The sequence below is a fragment of the Lactuca saligna genome, chromosome 2 (genome assembly GCF_052625555.1).
Source record: "Lactuca saligna cultivar CGN05327 chromosome 2, ASM5262555v1, whole genome shotgun sequence".
Lineage (NCBI taxonomy): Eukaryota > Viridiplantae > Streptophyta > Magnoliopsida > Asterales > Asteraceae > Lactuca > Lactuca saligna.
The window spans coordinates 11,199,587-11,209,203 of record NC_136418.1 but is presented as its reverse complement, the minus strand read 5'-3'; positions in this window follow the sequence as shown (position 1 = coordinate 11,209,203).

Sequence of the window (9,617 nt, the reverse complement as noted above, 5' to 3'; positions counted from 1 at the left end):
ATACTCAAATAACGGTTCATTCGTGCCTGCTCAGTAGACACGTGTTCAGGGCAGAACATGGCCCTTTCATGAAACATCTTGGTAATAGCCGTAACAGACTCCGTACCCTACTTGAGAGTCAAAAACTCCTGTGCCAACCCATCTAGTTCCACCGAGGGAACATACTCATCACAAAACATGGTGGTGAACCTCTCCCAGGTCACCGCAGCAAGCTCTGCTGGAGAATAGTGTGCTGTTGCAAACTTCCACCAGTCCTTCGCCCCTAGGCGAAGCTGGTTCAGCACAAACCGAACCCGCAAGTGCTCGAGACACGAGCAAGTATAGAAACATCCCTCAATGTCAGATACCCATCTCATCGCTGCAATTGGATCCTGCATCCCATTAAACTCTGGTGGCTTCGTGTTGCTGAACTCCCTGAACAACAACGAGTCACCCCCTTGCGGCCTAGCAGCAACGACGGCTGTAGTGGCCGCTGTGACAGCAGGCTCAGAAAGAGCAGCATAACGCTCGTTAAAAGTCTCAATCATCATGGTCTTAATAGACCCGAACGTCTTTGGTATCTCTGCCCTGATGGCCGCAGCCACCTCCTCATGGATGATCCAGCAGATCTCCGCATAACTAGTCTCGCTGCTCTCTGGCATAAGTCATGTCCTCACCATTATCTACCTCTGAAATACAACATACGATATATTAGAAATTCATTCTAGCATACTCACACTCGATAACGCATCCCTCCTTGATCTCTGGCATCCCGAAGATTCTTACTTGAATTGTACACCGCCCCGGTGTTTTCAGTAGTATGGGCCCAATACTACTGTCCGCACCGTAACTGTGTACACCCCAAATCCTCCTCTTAGGATCCCAAGTCCCAAGTACTCTATTATGCATAATCTACTCTCTATAGATCTCTCATAGCTCCTCACTGCTACCTACTCACTCTCAAGCATCTCATAGCAGCTCACCTTCCCCTAGGCTAAGGCATCACAACTCAGGCCACCCTAGTCCTAATAGGAATACCTAGCCCACTCTAGCAAGAGAATACATCATATTAATCTCATAAACATACAACATACATGTATTTTGGGAAATCACTGTTCGGGTGCTGACTGATTGTACACACGTCTCTGCTCTGTGTTTCTGTAAAAATATTTTACTTTTTTTAGAAAACTTGGTTCTCTTTTGAAAATATTTTCCAAATCCTTAGTTTGAGTTCAAATACTCCCGAAGGTGTACCCAAATCCCTCAAACAAAGGCTTTGATACCAACTTGTAACACCTTAATTTCCAAAACAATTTTTTTTCGCATTTATAAAAACATAATTCATTTGTAAATCATAAAAACATCATTGTTTGAAACTCAATTTATAACATATAACAATTCCAAGATCTCATAGCATAAAAATCCCGTGTGTGTACTGATCAAGCTGGCGCCTTCCCGTGATCCTCACTAGTACCTGAAACACATAACACAAAACACTGTAAGCACAAAGCTTAGTGAGTTCCCCAAAATACCATATATAACACATATTAGCCACTCGAGGCTATAACTCTGTGGGTCCGTGCACCCAAACTCTGTGAACCCTCAGGTTCTAACTCCGCAAGCATGCACATTATAAATCACATAGAAGAATGTAGTGCAACAAACAATATATATAAAACACTGTATCACATAACTCTATTTACCTACTCAAGATAAGGTATAGTGAGAAGACTCACCTCGGATGTCCCAGTAAATTTCTGACTCGGTAACTCTGTCTAGCCTCTGCGTATTCACATGAAATAAATACCCTAATTAATACAACCCTCATGGATAGACTAATCTCCTCCTCTCAATATGTGACATCCCTATTTTCACGGCCAGAAAAGACCGATTTTGTTTATGCTTTATAAATATCAGAGTACTTCTTTTCATAAAAATGTTGCGGAATTCGTTCCCAGAAAAACACGATAAATACGTTATTAAAACATTTTCGAAGAAACGTATTTTGTTCATTTTAAAACATTTGGGATGTCATCGTTAATACAGAAACATAAGCATAAACAGAACTTACATTTATTTACACTAGTGATCTACATCTCTTTAAATCTCTCAGTGTAATGTGACTTCATATCAACACCTGTGATATAAATAAACTAAGTGGGTCAGGTTGGGAAACCTGGTGAGTACATAGGGTTTTCAACCCACAATAATATAATTATTATTTTCAAACAATCAAACAATCAACCCAATTACCCATCCCCATTATCTGCTTTATTCTTAAGGATCTACCCTAAGAATCAACTATTCCTCGTTCATACATTCCTAAGGATCATCCTATGGAATCGGCACGAAGTCCATCGTCATCGGGGTTTAGGCACTAAGTCTGCATAGTCGCCAGAATTTACACAATAGGCACTAAGTCTGCATACTCGCCAAGGTTTTGGCACCAAGTCTGCATGATCGCCAGGGTCTAGGTATCAAGTCTGCATGATCACCAAGGTTTAGAGTACACCGGGTGAACACATCATTCACAACACCTACAGGTTGCGAGCCTGCTAGTGTTCCACTGGACTATCTAGGTTAGTTCGTGGTTGTCATCCATACTCTGCTGAATGACGGGGACATCGTTTGGGAAAACGGCTTCTCACATCGTACACCTCTCACCCACACCTTATGGTCTATATCACCTCTCAACTCATCATCCAACTCATATTTCATGTATTATATCTACCCATGTTTTACCCCACCATTTTTGTAGATATAAAATACATATATAGTTTAAATCATTTAAAACATGTATAAAATATTTCACTCAGCATAGACAGCAAGTATTCAGACAATATGCACACATAGCACATAATTTATATTAAAATACTTCATATCTATGTGTAAGATGAAAGGGACTATGCACTCACCTGAAAGGTGATGAGTCGGTACTCGGACAGCACTTCGATACTCTCAAAACAATTTTCCTTCGATAAAACCTAGTACCAATACCACTAGGGTTTAGTCTAACGATAACCGCGACTAATTAATAGTATAGCTCTTATTATTATCATATAAGCGTTAAATAATACTCAATATAACTCATAATAATAGCCCAAATAATTATTTTAAGGACCTAATAACATTCCTACATTAAGACATAAGCTAAACTAAAGATAGGATAGGTACAACTCACTTACAGCGGGTTTTTCTCGAAAACCGGGTTTCGCTGGAGCAGCGTTCCCAAGCCAAAAGGCTCTTCTTCTCAGATCCGCCGGGCGCTCCGGGGCTTCCGCCTCGTGCTAGGGAGGTTCCCTAGGCTTTTCAGGGGGTTTCAGGGCTAGAGAGATGTTCTAGAGAGAGAGAGAGTGAAGTTATGGGAGGTGTGACGAATGAATGGAGGCCTCACCACTTATTTATAGAGGCTGGAGGAAGGTTCACGTCGTGAATTTTTAATATTCACGTCATGAGCCAGGCTGGCTACAGCCAGGCGCAACCTGGTGCTGACACGTGGCACACCGGGTGAAAATCAGCCGATTTTCAAAAATTCATAACTTTCGCATACGAACTCCGTTTTCTACGTTCTTTATATCCACGCATAGTTAAAATCAAGATCTACAACTCTCGTTTAGACTCCGTCAGCTAATTCTCGCCCGATCTCAAATTTAACATTAGGAGGCGTTTAGACTGTTAAATAACCGCGAAGAATTCATAACTCCTTCATACGGACTCCATTTTCGTCTGTCTTTTTACCGTTGAGTTCCTATTAATGAGATCTTCAACTCTCATTTAGGTCACGTAAGCCAAAAACCGCTCAAACTAAAATTCGAGTTTCGGGCTGTACACTGCTTGGCCGAATCTTAGAAAAATCATAACTTCCTCATACGAAGTCAGATTTGGGCGTTCTTTTTATCGACGCTCTTAGTTTAACAAATTCTACGAATTTCATTTAGATCACTAAGGCTAAAAAGTCCTCCATCGTAAATTCACTATTTACGCTTCCCGGTGCCGTGCCGGTTCCGTCGCGAAACTTCGACGGGCCATAACTTCTTCGTTATAACTCGGATTTCGGCGTTCTTTATATGTACGGAAACCTTGTGACATATTCCACAACTTGGTTAAGATTATTTATCCTAAATAATCTTTTTTCGAAAAGTCATTTTCGACCCCTATTGCCTCTAAATTGACTAGCCCGGATCTACGGGTGTTACACAATACATCCACTAGGAAGGGTAAAAGTCTATTCTACCCTTCCGATGACTCTAAGGTCCAAACATTGACTAACCCTAAAAGTCAACAAAGTCAACGGTCAACCTTGACCAAACTCGCCGAGTGTGCAACTGTGACTCGGCGAGTCCATATAGACTCTTCACTCTCCTAGTCCTCATTCGACCCACTGAGTCAATCTCAACTCTGCAATTCATCACTGATCAAAATCTGTGAATGTCCTGACCCGACTCGCCGAGTCCGGCTCCTGACTCGACGAGTACCATCGTGCACTCTGTCCTCTAAATTCCCTCTGACTCACGGAGTCACTTCCCAAACTCAGCGAGTGACCAACTATGTGGTTATCGGGAAAACCCTCGTCCTACTTGCCGAGTCGGCTAATGGACTCGGCGAGTCCATGCGATGCTCAAGCTAAATTGACCTCTTGAGGTCAGATCCGCTTCTCTAAACCATAGATCCAGCTTCTTAAGGCATTATAAACACGTAAAGCTATCATCTTGATGCACATGCAAAGGCTCAAAACCCTTATTTGAAGATATGGCCTCTAAGGTGACACCCTAAGTTCATAACCTCCATTAATGCTCATAAATCTCAATAGGAAAGGGTCTCTGGACCTCTTTGGGTCCAAATCTACAACACCAACACGAGAAGGGACCAATCACTCCTTATAATCATCCTCTAATGGGGCTAAAAATCCCTAACTCTAAGAATCACATCATAAACTGAAGGAAGGTTCAAATGGATACCTCAAAATGAAGTCTCTGAGCCCTGGAATCACTTGCTTATCACCCTCTTCAGCCTCCTCTTGTCTTGTTCCTCTTCTATTTGCAAAAACACCAACAAAGATCAAGAAATGGCTCCTTTCCCTCTCACAAATGCTCTAGCACACTTAGGGTTTCTCTATGGGGTCTGGTAGCCACAAATGACGGCCATGATGCCCTTTAAATAGGCCCTAAACCCGAGGAATTAGGGTTTCATTAAACAGCGTGGACTCGCTGAGTACAGCCGTTCACCCGGATAACGATTCGCGTCTCTACTCGGCGAGTCTACGCATCAACTCGCTGAGTCCTTCCTTAAAGTTGGAAATTTAAAAGAATAAATATAATACCTGAAATTTTGGATGTTACACTATCAGATAGAGTCATAGTAACATAATAGATAACTACCAATATTACTGATATTAATGATGTAATATGAGTTCGGGAAAAGTGACCTAACAATAGGTCTTACATCAAACCATAAGGGAAAGGTTGGCAGCCTAGAGGCCTAGTTAGAGTACTTTCAAAGTTAGGAATGTTTACAAACAAGTGCTCTACCGAGCATAGAAAGAGAAAGGCTATTTCTTAAACAAAAGGGAATGATAAGTAGATAGCTTTTACTGACGACGGATACTCGTTGGGCGAACCCTAAGATCAGCCAGTTGGCGAACAACTTCCTGAAGGTGTCTCTCCTGAACCCTCTAACGTGCTCGAAGTTCCCTAACTTCGGCTCAGGATGCAGCTAGTTGTTGTTGCAGAGCATCATTGGTCCTCCTAGTCCTATCCATGGCTTCTTCTAGTTGGCGGATGCGGGCAGTGTTAAGGCTGGAGTTGGCATCAATTTCCACGACTCTGCTAATGGCTGCTTGACCTTGTTTGGTGTTCCTGGAAATCCTACGGACCATGATGGGCAAGTCTCGGTCCGCTGATCCTCCTTCACTTATGCTGTAGAAGCTTTGGTTTCTATCGAAAGGTACAGACTGACCCTGCTCATCGCTCCATCGGTTCAAGGTTATTGCCCACATGGGGGTGGGACCTTGAAATGCCGGACGGGGATTAGCGTTTGGAGCTACTGGGGGTAGATTGTTGACTTCCGGTTTGGAGTCGGAGTTGTCCGAAAAACCTTCAGCACGGTGATCATCCAAAGGGATCGGGTGATCATCTTCTCGCTCCTCATCAAGCCATCCTCCATTGCCTTGGTTCGGATAATACGGATCACCGAGATGGTGGAAGCCAGCCATGCTATCTATGCGAGATTGGGGAAAGAAAGGTTAATAGACGTACTAATCTAAGATATTTATAAGATGATCGTTATCAGTCGACCCAATACTTGCATAGTGCATACCAATTACATGTAACCGAGGCAAGATAGTCCTTAGAATAAGCGACCCTAACTCCAGATCCCCAATCAAACAAGAACAGGAAATGAAGCAAGGGTCACAGATTCTAAGTTTATACCGCCCTAGTAGCATGTAACCGTGATGTATCCACTTAGCAACTTATGCCTTACTAGTAACGACCCTTTTAGTTATCACATATGCAGTTAGTAGAATACAGAATACTCCTATAGTATTCTTGTTCTAACGTTCTTGTGGTAGTGTTGGTAAGTTTTTAGACTTGTTGCAACACCACAATCACTCTTAAGCACATGCTAGTCACTTCTAGAAAGATGTAGTTGATCAGGCTACATCCACCCAGATGTGACTATATGTCTCTAAGCTTAATTGTGTTGTTCAACAATATTCAATACTTCTGTTCTATTCTAGAATGATATTGACACTTTGTATTGGTGAATGTATATATATATATACATATATATATATATATATATATATATATATATATATATATATATATATATATACTTAAATAAATATTTTAGTATTTAAAAGTATATATTCTTGGTCAGAGTGTTTTAGTCCCGAAGTGTTTATAGTTCGTATATATTTTATGGGTTGGTATACTTGATTCACTATAAACAATGCTCTGATACCAATCTGTCACACCCCAAAACCAAGAACGGCGGAATACGTTCTGGGGTGGAGGACGTCATGTTCAGTATCATAACATTTGCATAATAGTAAAACCAAGCGACAACAACCATTGCATTAATATAGTAATTGTAAATACAAATGTGTTCTGTACAGTTAATAGACACCAAAAGTATAACAAAAATAAAAGATGGGTCTTTTATATGCTCCATCTTCTCAAAAGCTACACCAGTACCTGTCTATCTTTGACCTGAGGATACAAGTTATTTTGAAAACGACTATCATCATAAAGCTGGTGAGTTTATAAGAATTTTGTAACATCCCGGAATTGAAAGAGTAGAGTTAAAGGGTTAAAAGTGTAAGTTTTGGAGGGCGACTCGGCGAGTCACATGGATGGACTCGGCGAGTCAGGTCGCGACTTTGGTCGTGTGTCAAATGGCCTACTCGGCGAGTCCAAAGACGGACTCGGCGAGTAGGTGCTGGGCGAAGAAAAACCCTAAATCCGGGGAATGGACCCTATATAAAGATCATCATGTTCCTCCACAGCCTCCTTGATCCCCCCTTGAGTCCCAGAAACCCTAATTCCGTGGAGGAACTCCATTGTTGAGCAAATTGGAGCTTGGAGAGGTGTGGGTTGAAGAAATCTTGAAGGAGAAGAGGCTTGGATCAAAGGGCTTTGCTTGGATTCGAGTTTCATTGCTGTTGAGGCATTCTTTGGAGGTAATACTTTCGTTCTTGGGCTGTGTTTTCCTAGATTCTCATTTTGGGGTTGTGTGGGAAGCTTAGTTGTGTGACATCTTGAGTTTGAAGGATGGATCTGAGGTTTCTACCTCAGATCTGGAGTGGAGAAGATCTTAAGAGCATTAAAGCCCCTGTTCTTGTGTTGTTAATGGAGCTATCATGTCCCAAACCTTAGTTCTAAGGTGAATAAGGCCTAGATCTTTTTAGATTCACGTAAAGTTTGCCACTTTACGTGATGGATGAATTGTAGGAGGTTGGATCTATGTTTTGGATCAACTGCATGGCCTGGAGTGCTTCTGAATTGATTCAGATCGGGTTGACTCGTCGAGTCACATGGGTGGACTCGACGAGTTGCTTGAAGATGGTCTGGAACTCGGCGAGTTGGAAGAACAACTCGGCGAGTAGGTTGAAGATAGCCTTAGACTCGGCGAGTCTGTTCTTGGACTTGGCGAGTCTTGTCGAAGAGTCCCAATATTGCCTGGTTGAGTCGAGAATCAGTGAGTCAAGGGATGACTTGGTGAGTTGGGTGCGAGTGGACTCAGAGTTGTTGGACTCGATGAGTCTTGGGGTGACTCGGCGAGTTGGGTCGCTGATTGAGGGAAGTTCTGAGCATAGGGACTCGGCGAGTCATCGGGTTGACTCGGCGAGTAGGGTCAGTCATGGGTTGACTTTGACTTTGTCCAAGGTTGACCAGTTGTCTTTCAGGGGTATTTTGGTAATTAAGGGTATTTATTGAATTAAATTGAATGTTTTGGTGTTCAGTGGAGGAGTTCGTGTCAGGATTGGAGCAGCGGGATCTTATCCTTTCAGCCGGCAGTTTCGAGGTGAGTTATCCTCACTATATCAACAGGGTCTAAGGCACCAAGGCCGGCCCTTTATAGGATTGAGATTCGGATATGGTTATTATGTTATTGTTTGATATGTCCGCATCCTGGTAGCTAGGATGGTACATGCTGGAGACCTAGTTAAGGTCATTTTCCCGATATGTAGAGTGATGCTATGCTAGTGACCGGTTAGGTCGGTAACCTGGTTAGGGTAATGATATGCTATGTGATCTGCTTGCTCGGTTGTTGACTATGACTGTTATATGATTGTATGTTATGTGCACATGGTTGTTTGGACTGGAGATGGGTTGAGGCGGGTTTTGCTTTGTGCTGTAGGCCAAGATACCCAGGGCGGACCGGTTATTCCGAAGGCCCAGCGAGCGGTCCGGATAGGCTGTAGGACCCACGAGGGCGGAACAGACATGCCGAGGCTCGGAGAGTGGACCAGGCCGACTGAAGGCCCGATGCGGGCGGACCAGTCACCCTGAAGACTCAGAGAGTGGACCAGGTGGGTTGAAGGCCCGGTGCGGGCAGACCAACCACACTGTAGACTCGAAGGACATAACTAGACCTGGAGGATGGATCCGGTGGACTTAAGGCCCGAAACGGTGGACCAGTCACACAGTAGACCCGATATGCATTGCTGTTCTATGTTCTGTTATGTTATGTATGTTTTATATGTTATGGGCCGGAAGGCAATATGTTTTGGACCGAAAGGTCGTAGCCTGGAAGGGAGTATATGTGGTTGGTGTTTTGGGGGTATCTCACTATGCTTTCGGGCTTACAGTTGTGGTTTAATGTTTTTCAGGTTCTTCAGGAAACTGGAGCAAGGCGAAGGCGTGATCGTACCGCTCCTCATGATTTTGTAGCAATGTGATTCTGGGAATACTCTAAACGATTTGTATTGAAAATCTTTTTGTAAACAATTTAATTAAATCGGGTTGTTTTTGAAAAATTTAAATTGGTTGTATTTTTCGATTGTTACAAGTTGGTATCAGAGCCTTGGTTTGAGTGAATTGGAGGAGCACATGTGTGACTCCAGTCTCAAATCGAGGAAGGTTTTGAAAAGAGAATTTAAAATTGTTTTCAAAATAAGTAAAGGAGGACGCGGA